General features: G+C 40.8%; 1 long non-coding RNA gene across 1 annotated transcript in view; it reads right to left on the reverse strand.

The window, feature by feature from the left end:
- The window catches only part of LOC131903815 (uncharacterized), a 74,542-nt gene that overhangs the window by 21,952 nt on the left and 40,465 nt on the right, over positions 1 to 12,125 (reverse strand). Inside the window, exon 3 of the long non-coding RNA XR_009377615.1 lies at positions 6,732 to 6,830. This is a non-coding gene — a long non-coding RNA (uncharacterized LOC131903815). The remainder of the gene's footprint in view (positions 1 to 6,731; positions 6,831 to 12,125) is intronic.

The following is a 12,125-nucleotide window of genomic DNA, read 5'->3' on the forward strand; positions in this document are numbered from 1 at the left end:
AAGCAGTTTGACATCCTCTAGTCACAGAACTCTCTCAGCAAATGGCATGAAATGGCATCCTAAATTCTTCTGGAATGTCTCAGGCTGTAGGAAATGATATTTTGTAAGGATGCTCCAGGATGCTCAGGAACTCTCATAACTTAACCACAATACTTGGGATTCTTAATTAAAAAGGAACACTGTTAACATTACTACAATACTGATGACTGAATCTCAGTTACATCACAGGCTTCCACAGGAAACCCCAAGTCACTTCCGTTGAATTTGTTGGAGAGCCCCTGCGTACTGGAGGGACATTGCCCTCATCTGTACTGAGATATGCATTGCCTCATCTGATGGCATTTCTAAGATCATCTCAGTTAGTGGAATAAATGAGTAACAGAACTGCAACTTCAAGACTAGGGCATACACTAAGAAATTTAGTTTATCCCCTTTATTACAAGTTGCAAGAATATGTTTTTATGTCAATAGGTTCCCTGGGCAACAGTTGAGCCTTTCTTTCCCACCCAAGGGAGAATCAGCAACAAACTGGAAAATGTTTCTCTAAGGTCCTCAGTCATCAGAAGAGATGAAACTCTCAACCCACGCCAAGAAAGACAGGGTTCAGACTGTCAGTGCAGGAGTAGTATGTGATAAAGCTCTCTCAGTTGCATATCATAGCATAGTCTATTTGCATACTTGTGACAAATGAAAGAGCCAGCTAGATTGTAATCAGCCTGAGAACACTTCCTCTTTGCAATCATATCACACATATTGCATAATACTGAATACATCTGGATTGATAACTAAACGAATCGATGAGAGCAAACCTTCAAAGGTAGACATTGGTTTGAATCAGCAGGTTTTAACATCTCCTGCTAGTAACTAGATCCTCTTTCTATGAGACAGTCTTCAGTTGTTTTTGTTTCTGTTTCCCATTAAAAGCCCCCCAGACCCAGTTTCTCTAGATAAAGTCAGATACCCGTGTTTCATATTTCTTCATAATTTAGTTGAATGAAACTGGAAGACCAAATTTCTCCATCATACAGTTGTCTTCTTCTCTTTTCAGGAAGATAGTGTGACCAAGAGCCTTTTTCATCAAGAGGAGATGGTCAGAGGGTATAGAATTATAGTCTTAATATGAAGAAGTTCTGGCTATCTAACATAGACATGGTGATTATAGTGAACAATAGCATATTTTATACATGAGGATTGCTAAGAGAGTAAATTTTATGTATTCTCCCACACATGTGAAAGGTAATGAGTTTATTAACTCAACTCTGATCATTTCTCAATGTATATGTACAACACATCATCACATTGTACACTTATTACATACTTTAAAATTATGTATTTTGTATATGTGTGTGTGTGTACATGTTATGCATCTGTGTGTGTGGGGTGTGTGTGTGTGTGTGTGTGTGTGTGTGTGTGTGTGTGTGTGAATGCATATGGAGACCAGAGGGTGTCGTATGTTTTCCTCTGTTGGTCACCTCCTTATTGAACCTGGAGCTCACAGACTAACTAGGCAGCAAGCAGCTGAGATCCTCCTGCCTCCTCATCCCCAGCAATAGGATTCCAGGTGCCCACCTTTTATGTGGGACCTAGGGATCGAAACTTGGGTCTTCATCCTAAAGAAGCAAACACTTTATAGACTGACCTATCTCCACAGCCCTAGGATACACACTTTTTATTTGCCAACCAAACTTCATAAACAGGGTTAGAGAAGTAGATCAAACATTTCTGCCAGCATACTTATTCTATGTAAAGTCTAAAGTGCATTTTCTTAGCAAATGTAAAACCCATAGCTTTTAAGTTAGAGACAGAACTGATGAGCAGAATTTGGGAAATCAGCCCACTCTCAACCCACTTTTCTTTTGGAACCTGTCCCTTATTATCTGTGATACCATCATGCTGTCCCACACACCCCTCCCCCATACCTTTTCCAAACCTCCCTCAACTTTGCCTAGGCCAGATGAAGCAAGAACTAGTATGAACAAGTGAACGTTTATGATGTAAAGATACAACAAAGGGAAATAAACACAGATCATCAAGAAACTGTATCAGTTATCTTGATGACAGAGTGCTTTGTTGTTTGTTTATTTGTTTTGGAAGGTGTAGAAATAAACTATCTGGTAGATATTAATGAGATGAAAGAAGCCTCAATAAGTTAGCATCTACTTCTAAACAAAATATTAAAATAAGATTATAATGTATAATCGATGCATGTCCTAATAACTGATGTGGTCCAAGTTTCTAGATGTTTAGATTATACAAAAATACAAAGGAAATTCCAACATCATAAAGTCTGGGGCAGACATAAAACTGCAACATGGAACTTTTGATACCAGCCCACTTCTTTGGTTACCCAAGTAAGTGCTTATCAATGACTGCTTGCCTCTTCAACTTTCCATAGACCTTAATCTCTAAAATAGAAGTTAGATTATCAACCAAGTTAATGCCATTAGTGGTATTTTACTAAAATACAGGGGTTGTTTAGTAATTAGAGAAGTAAGTTATGACCTTGTCTTAGTCACTGTTCTGTTCCTGAGAAGAGACACTATGACCAAGGCAACTCTCATGAAAGAAAAGATTTAATTAGGGGCTGGCTTACAGTTTTAGAGGTTTAGTCCACTATCATCATGGCAGAGAGTATGACAGCAGGTAGGCAGGCATGGTGCTGGAAAAGTAGCTGAGAGCTACATCCTGATCTGCAGACAAAGTGTGAAACTCTGCGCTTGGCTTAGGCTTTTGAAACCTCAAAGCAAAGCCCAGCCCCAGTGACACATTTTCTCCACTAAGACCACACCTCCTAATCCTTCTAATCCTTTCCAACAATTCCACTCCCTGATGACGGAACACTCAAATACATGAGCCTATGGGGGCCATTCTTATTCAAACCACCACAGACTTTAAAAAAAATTGATAATATTCAATGTGTTTGCAAGCAATAAAACAAAAAGAGAAAGGTTAGCTGCTTGTTTAGAAAATGGTAATACCAGAAGACAATTGCTACTTCTCTTTCACTTTGTCAGATGGAGCTGTTTGGATAAGAGATGGTCAGGCAATGGTCAGTCACATGATAGAAAGGAGTGGGGCAAGGAGGGGGCAGACAGAAACAGAGAGACAGAGAGAGCTACAGAGACTAAGTTGCTCTTGAGCAAGGGTCTACTAGAATAAATCATTAAGACAGGATCAAAATAATTATACAAAGAGAGCAGGCTGCTGGGTGGTGGTGACACACACCTTTAATCCCAGCACTCAGGAGGCAGAGCCAGGTGGATCTCTGTGAGTTTGAGGCCAGCCTGGGCTACAGAGTGAGATCCAGGAGAGGTACCAAAACTACACAGAGAAACTCCATCTCGGGGAAAAAAAGAAAAAAAGAAAAAAAAAACAAAAACAAACAAACAAAGAGAGCAGTTATGAGCAGAAAAGGCAAAGGTAAGAAAAGGTAGTTAGTTGACCTGGAGTGTTTGCAAGGTAACTTCCCTGTTCTATCAGCTAGGCAGCAGCCTTCTATCAGTTTATTTGTGTGGAAGCAGAGGTTGCACCACCTGACACAGCTGCTATCTCCAGGTGTGCTGCAATCAACAGCAGCTGCTCTGCTCAGTTCTTGAGTGGACAATTGCTAATAAGAAAACTCACCAAAATACAAAAGAGAGAAATAAAATTAAGATATAGGCCGAAAACCTATGCTGCAGCAAGTCTCAGGATAAATTCCAGAAAGCTGCTGCTGTTTCTCAAGCATATTAGGGCAGAGGATATGTTGCGTACAGAAGAGTATCATAAACAGACATTAATAGAGGACTAAGGAGCACTGGGTTATCAATAGAACTTGAAAAAGAAAATAATGTACAGGAAGCAAATTCAAATATAATTTCAGACCACATGAGAATTGACAACGTTCTGATTGGTGGATTGAACAAGATCCCAGGAATGAAAAGAAAGGGGTACCCAATATGAAGTGTGTATTGGGCCTATCCAGCAGGCTGTTCTTAGAATAAATGTAGAGTTCAGCAGAGACATGTGGCAGAAGCTGCAATTACATGGAGACGGGCAGCTCTAGAACTCAGGCAAAGGATATGGAAGACACAAAGTATGCAAGGCCAATTGACCACACAAGTTTTAGTGTACAGCAACCAAGGGCCATTTGTTCATGGTGTGCAGACAAATACATTGACTTGAGGTTAAAAAAGTACCTGTTCTACGTTGTGGCTTAGGTGTTCACCAAGTGTGGGATTTGGGGGCTCATGTTAATTATCCCTTTGAGCCTCAGTTTCTCTGTTTATAAAATGGCATGATGTCTACATCATTGGCTGAATCAAGAGCATTTTAAAATACAAAACCTTTCAGTTTAGAATTGAGTGTGTGGCACATAGCAACATTTCAAAGGCGGGTATTATGTCTATAGAAAAAAGATTTTTCTTTTAAAAGCATGGGAATAAAATAGAGTTAACTAAATACATATGGATCAGGTATCAAGTTTTCAAAGTGCTTTTGCAGTATGACTAACGTAGGGCTTGGGTAAATCTGTCTTATAGTAGCAGTATACACTCAAACCAAGGAAACCAGGGGACTTAGAGAATGATCTGAAACCCAGCCATCAAAGAGACTCTTTAAAGGTCTCTACTTTGAGGACTGACAGGGTGGTTCAGTGGATAAAGGTACTGCTGTACAAGCCTCATGATTTGAGTTTGATACCCACAATCTACGTGGTGGAAGAAAAGAGAAGCAGGGGAAGTTGGGGGCAAGAAAGAAGGGAGGATAAGAAAGGAGGAGGGAAGGAAGTGAAGAAGAGGTAAGCCACAAGAGGAGGGGAATGACAGGAAAGAGGAGGAGGAAGAAAGTGGAAGGAGCAGGAGAAAATAGTTTAGTTTGAACAGTTCCTGGACAGAGATCAATGCAGAACATTTTTATCTTATGAGATACTATAAAAAAAGACAAATTAGGATTCATACAACACAAACCACACATCACATGCACACACACACACACACACACACACACACGCACACGCACATGCACACACACACACACACACACACACACACACATGCACACGCACATGCACACAGGGCTGCACACACCAAAAAACCCTAGCAGAGCTGTTTTGAATAGGTCAGGAGTAGAAAAGACACAGAGCTCTGACTGCCCAGGAAACCCTTCAATATCCATTAAAGCCCTTGGTACAGGGTCCTTTGGGGACACATGGGAAGGTTTCACTCTCTAAAAGTCAAGTTTTAAAAGACTTATTCAGCGTCCATTCTTCAAATGTTACTCGGTACAAGGCACTGTCCTAGACGCTAGGAACAACAATGTGGAAGACGGAAAGAGATAAGAGACCATGTGTTGATCTCATCGTGGGTGAGATAAGTCAGTGAGTCATAATAGAGGCAACCATGAGGCTTGGAGCATGTGGCTGCACTAAGTCTACTTAGCTGTTCATCTTAGGTACATGCCCTGTAGCACTTCACCTCCCTCCAGTGTAAGCTGAGATGTGTTGACTTTGTCCTTCTGGGAATGTTTGGTCCCTGATGAGTATTTCACCTCATGTACCACAGTCTTCCTCTTTCCTGGAGTGAACAGTGAAGAAAGACAGCTAGCTCATTGAGCACCCTCTAAGAAAAAGGAACTAGGAGGCACGTGCTCACCCCAGGGCCAGGATGGAAAACAGAATGACAAGGAGGAAACAGTCCCACAATCCCCTTCAACCTGCCCCCATGACCTAAACAGATCCTCATCTCCAACAGCCACACATTGTGGCTCAGTCTTTAGGTGACACAGGGGCCTTCAGGAGACGTCTGATGCCCACACCACAGGAAAGAGGCAGTGAGAGAGGGGCAATGCCCAAGGAGAACGGACGTGCCTGGCTTTCTCTTTTCTGTTCTGGTCAATGCCTTCCTAGTGCATAGACAATTGTCCCATTGTGTTACCTCCTTTGCCTTTCACATTAGTTTGTCCAGAGTCTCATTAACAATCACACCACATGCAGAAAAAAACATAGAAAAGCAAAGGTGAGCTTTAATTAGAACTGTATTTAGGTTTCAGAATTTTCAAGAGTGTAGGAGCAAGCACAAAAAGAAGAGAAGCCAGCAAAGCCCAGATTTCTCACATATTCACTCTTGACTTACGTGTCCTCTTCAAGTCTTGAGGTCTTTTAACAATAACACTAATTAACAGTTATATTTCATAGTTAATGTGATTACCAAGGTGTAGCTGGAGAATTTTTCTCCAGCTCCCGCCACCAAGTCCCGCCAGTCCCAGAGCCCACTTATAAAATAAACACATAGACTCTTACATTATTTAAACTGCTTGGCCATTAGCTCAGGCCTGTTATTGTCTAGCTCTTACTCTTATATTTAGCCCATTTTTATTAATCTTTACTTTGCCACATGGCTCATGGCTTACTGGTACCTTACATCTTCCTTGTCCTGATGGCGGCTGGCAATCTCTCCCTCTCCGCCTTCCACTTCCCAGAATTCTTCTCCTTGTCCCGCCTATACTTCCTGCCTAGCCAATGGCCAATCAGTGATTTATTTACTGACCAATCAACAACACATTTGACATACAGACCATCCCACAACACCAAGGTAATATACTACATTTAAAAAAATCTCTTCTCTGGTTCCTTCTGATTTCCAGACACAGACATTCTAATGACCAGAATGGATGGAGTGGAAGCCAGGGTCTCCACCTTTGGCTACTTTGATGTTTACTGGCCTTTGCTGATTGTGAAGCTCAGTTTCCCTTACCAGTTGCAATGCTGGGATCATAGCATTAGGCTTAGGGGTGAGGGTGGGGTCATCATCAGAGTCACGGAGGACTAAATCTTCTCATGGTCCAAAGACAAGCTAGAAACAAAAGTCAGAAGGGTCAGAGCCACTCTGGCATCAAGTTTGGCTACCATAAAGATGCAATGACTTGAGACAAACAGTAAGGATTAATAACCCTATGTGTGTGTGTGTGATTTACTAAAATAAATTAATTAATTAAATAAATAAATAAAATAAAAAATGAGTGGAGACATAGCAGCCCTTTTTTTTAAAAAAAGCAAATCCTACCTAGTGTAATTGTGTGTTTCCTAGACACTCAGGATCTCAGCTAGCCATTCACAAAAGGACAGCAGTTAATAAGCACCCAAGGCTATCTTCTTGTCTCCAGGGTAACCCAATACCCTGTTCCTCCTGCTTTCAATCAAGAGCCTTCTCATGTTCAACCTTTCTTTCTCTCCATGAAGCTGCTTTCTCTGCTGGTCCAGCTTCTTGGGGCCCTGTCTTCAACATAGGTTGTTCTTGCTTCCAAATTGCCCATCACACCATAGCTTATGTTTCGATGCAGAGATTAGATATCATGTCCTCTGGTAAACTGGGTGTTTTTTCAATCACACCCTCCTCATAGCCAAACACAACACAAAACAGATAAAATTGCTTGACTCCTAAGGAGTCTCTGAGGGGCCCATGAAAGCAGAAACTAGAGCCGACTCATCATTACATCTCACATCCTTATCTCCTTCCATGTCTTAAGTGATGATCATAAAATTGTGAGAGGATGGGGCAAACATCCTCCATCGTATGAACGTTAAACTTGGAATCTGCTCTGATGGATGGTCCCCCCTTCATCAGAAATAATGGGGCAGACAGTAGGTTGTAGCATCCCCCCAGAACTTGTTAGAGCCCTGATTACCGTGTCACTGGCACAAGTTACTTGACCTCTTTGAAAATAAGTTATTTTGTGTAGACCAATAGTTCTCAACCTTCCTAATGCTGCGATCCTTCAATACAGTTCAACCCTCATGTTGTGGTGACCCCCAACCATAAAATATTTTCATAAGCTACTTAATAACTGTAATTCTGTGACTATTATGAATCATAATAAAAATAGTTTTTTAGATAGAGGTTTGTCAAAGGGGTTGCGACCTGTAGATTGAGAACCATGGATGCAGATGATGACAATAATAATAATAACTACATTTCACATAAAATATGTATAATGAGAAATCATGTAATTTGTATAAATCATTTGCTCTAGATATAATATAAAAATAAACAAAATTCAGCTAGAAAGAGAACAATTAATAAAATCGTTGTTACTGTGAGGTTACAGCGCACAAGTTCACATTTGAAATTCAGTGTAGAACTTTCAAACCTTGTCTCTCTGTTGTGTCTCTCTCTTCCTTGACTATCACATCAAACCTTCGGAAGCACCTCTCCCCTTCAGCCCATTCCCCGTCAGTCCTTCTTGGGGTTAACACCGCCACGGCAGGCCCATGGTGTTTTTAGCTCTCTGCAGGTATACCAGGTGAAAATGGCACTCAGAATGTGGCAAACAGTCTGCTGGCCTCATACCCAGGAAGCAAAAATGATCCCGCATTTCCAATCACCTAAAATTCTCCCCCAGAGGGCCTCCCAACAACCTCCCAGCAACCTGGGGACTGAGCCCAGGACCTAAGGACCTTGAAGGCCAGAGTCTCAAAGCTGTATCAAAGGACTCGGAGCAGGTATGAGAGCCAGCTGCCATGCAGGTGGCAGAAGCACAGCCAAGCAGAGTCTTTCACATCCTTTAAGACTCACCCCTGCTTTCTACTGATTGCAAACGCAGCTGCGTTCTCTCTAAATAAAGAGCCTAAGTGACTTGATTGTGTGACTCAGATCTTCCGCCGTTTGGAAGGAGTGCAGAAGATGGTTCTTGCGAGAGAGAGGAGGAAGTCCTAGAAGCAGAGACATCACTGCTGCTGGATGGTGCCACACATTTGCTGGGGCCCCCAGGCTGACCTGCCTGGGAGGGGGTGGAAGTTTTAAAAGGTAGGGAGGGGCTCGTGGGAGGTCCTTAGGTCACTGGAGCCACCAGTCAAAAGGGACTGTGATGCCCAGTACTTCCCTTCTCCCTCTTGTGCTTCCTGGTCATGACGTAAATAATAGTTTGCTTCATCAGAGTTTCCTGTCAAGGCTATGTGGTACCCTCACCCACACCAGGGATCTAAACGCAAGTTTCACCCAGACTAGGAGCTCAAATCGTGGCCTCAAACAAACTTTTTATCTTCTAAGTGAATTATTTCATGTGTATTTTGTCATAACAGCAAACATAAGCCGCTCTCAGGAAGCAACTAACAATGAACGCAGTTTATCTAGATCACGGTCATTCTGTTGCCTTCACCAATCATCAGTTATTTATGGGATGTTATGTAATTCTGGCCAGTAGACTGAACAGAAGCTGGCTTCTCCACTTCCTGATTTGAATGGGGAAGATTCTTCGTTCCCTTTGCTTCTCTGTGCAGCTGTGTGAGACTTAACGATGCTTCAGACAGGAGGAAGGATGCCGGACAGCAGATTCCCAAGGCTTTAGTAGGGCAGGATCCCACTGGCTGCTAAGTCAGGCAAGCACCAACCTTCACGCACCTGGATAAATAATGGACCCATCATTGTTTAAGCTACATCCAACTGTTATTTTTCTTCCCTACTGAAAACATCTTGGGAATGACAGTGATCTTTTGACTAATGGAGTTATCTGAAGAACCAAGAATCTTAAAAACCATCTCTTCCTCTTTTGCTTGAAAGAATGCTGGCAATGCCATTCCCCAAATTTTCATTGAAAAAAAATTTTGAGTCAGAGTTTCACTAGTCCTGACTAGCCTGGAACTCACTATACGTGCCAGGCTGGCCTTGAACTCACATGGATCCACTTGCCTCTGCCTTCTGAGTGCTTGGATTAAAGGCATGAGCCACCCTGCCAGGCACCAGTAACATTTTGATAAACACAAAAGTAGGTGCACACTTTCAATATCATAAGGAGCTATCAGACTCACCAAAGAATTTCTAAAATATAGATGAGGCTTTAAAATAGAAAAGATGATATGAATGCCTATAGGAAAAACTATTGACACCAAATGCAAGGTTTTATAGACTTAGTCATATAAAATTTTGAACTCCTAAACATGACAAACAATTCCATAATCAAATAAAGTAAAGCAACAAATTAAAAAAACATAAGCACCATGTATATATGTATATAAATATAAAGCATTATATTAAAATTTATTTAATACAAGACAATATCTTATAAGCTGGTAAGAAAAATATGTTAAAAGTGGCTGAGAGCATGTTTATCAGGTAGGTGTAAAAATTTTTAAATAATACATGCAGTGGAAATAAAGACACAAAGAGACTCCTGTCTTAGGCCATCAATTTGCTAAGGTTTCTAATGTTGAGGCAAGAGTAGAGGAGATTTCCTCTAAACTAATAGAATGGTGTTCTTAAAATTTGGCAAATACTACCACAATTCAGAATCATTAACACTCTCTAACTCAATTATCTTGGTTTGGTGCATTTGTCTTTTAAAAGGTATTAGAATTGTGTACAATAACATATCTGTAAAAGCACTTATGTCTGAGTACATATGCTCATACAGTCTTTGACCACACAGTGTCATTTTGGTCGATAAAAACCTGCATAGGATTCTAGTCCCTTAAGACTATAATGGAGCTGGGAAATACACAATGCCTAGTGACACTGTTGCCATGAGAACATCGTTGCACAACACCTTACTCATGTACTTATGATGATGTTGCTGTAAACAAACCTCCTGTATTGCCCTTCAGGTACCAATATGTAATACATAGTACTTGATAATGCAAATAATTGACTAAGTTCCTGTCTTTTGTATTCATTATGCTATGATTTTGTTGTATTAGTACTTATTTTTATTTATAAAAAAGGTTTACTTCACTTGATGTCAGTCAAAAGGCAGAGAAGTAATGGATAGTGTTTAGCATAAAGATAGAAATCTATGTTGCTTGGGCAACAGCTTCTCCTATCTCCCGTTTATATCATCCTTTGAGTCTATCAAGGCCCCAGCACATGGCTGATGAGTTACATCTCAGTTTGTTTGAGAACAGTCTGGAATGTTCCTATAACCATGAAATCTAGGTCAGTGCAAACACACTTTAATGGTCACACAATGAAAAGTCACCAAAGCATTCACTTCTCATGATATGTCCTTATCATAAAACGTGTACATCTTATGTGTACATCCGCAAACTAAGGAATTGTTTAAAAAGAAGTGCTTCCACAGGAAAACCTTCTCAGCAACCACGTAATGTCCAGATGTTATGTTTCTGCAGCACATCTGTGGCTCTACCATTCTTTCTACCTCCCCTTCCTTGATGTCCCCTGACTGTTGGAAGGGGTGGTATGGAGCCAAGCACTCAATGGCTACTTAGGTTTTGCACTCTGTCCAATTACGAGTCTCTGATTTAACCACCATCTACTGCAGAAGGAAGTTTCTCTGATGAAGTTTCTGAATGGCACTAATAAGTGGGTGTAATAAGTATGTTTTGGATGTTATAAACTTTATTTTTAAAAAACCTCACAATTAAAAAAATAACACGCACCCAAATTAACCAGACTCAAAGTTTATCTCAGAGAACTTCTCCACACCTAAAACAGTCACTTTGAAGCTGTAGAGCTTCACATTGGATTTTACTCTTTCACTTTCAAACTTATTTCTTTATGCACTTAACTACCACCAAAAGTCCACAACAGAACTAGAACTAGAAAAACAATCAGTTTTATGTGTTCTTCCACAACTTGTGTCTATTATCTGCAGTCTTTCCTCATCCCTTAACATTTACCCTTCCTTCTTCTCTTTTCCACATGTTTTATTGTACCCACATGTCCATTTGAAATGAAAGTCTGGTGTACATGTGTGTAAATGCATGCTCTCTCTCTCTCTCTCTCTCTCTCTCTCTCTCTCACACACACACACACACACACACACACACACACACACACACACACACGAATACTATTCAGCTTTTGTAACACGAATTTCTAAAAAGGTCTTATTAATAAAAACAAACCCGGAGCCAGGTATTGAGGTGAACGCTGAAAGAACAGAAAAACAGAACAAGCCCCATCCAACTTCACCTAGCCAATTCCTCAACTGATCTTGTTTCCTCAGACTGAAAGCCTCTGAGTTCTCATCCGAATGGATCTCAGCTGAACTGCTACTAAAAGCTAAAAGCTTAAAAGCCTCTAGTTTTTGGTCTTCACACCTTATTTACCTTTCTGCTTCCTGCCATCATTTTCTGGGATTAAAGGCATGTGTCTTTCCCAAGCAAAGACATGAGATTTCAAGTGCTGGGATTAAAG

Source organism: Peromyscus eremicus, chromosome 2, assembly GCF_949786415.1.
Source record: "Peromyscus eremicus chromosome 2, PerEre_H2_v1, whole genome shotgun sequence".
Classification (NCBI taxonomy): Eukaryota; Metazoa; Chordata; class Mammalia; order Rodentia; family Cricetidae; genus Peromyscus; species Peromyscus eremicus.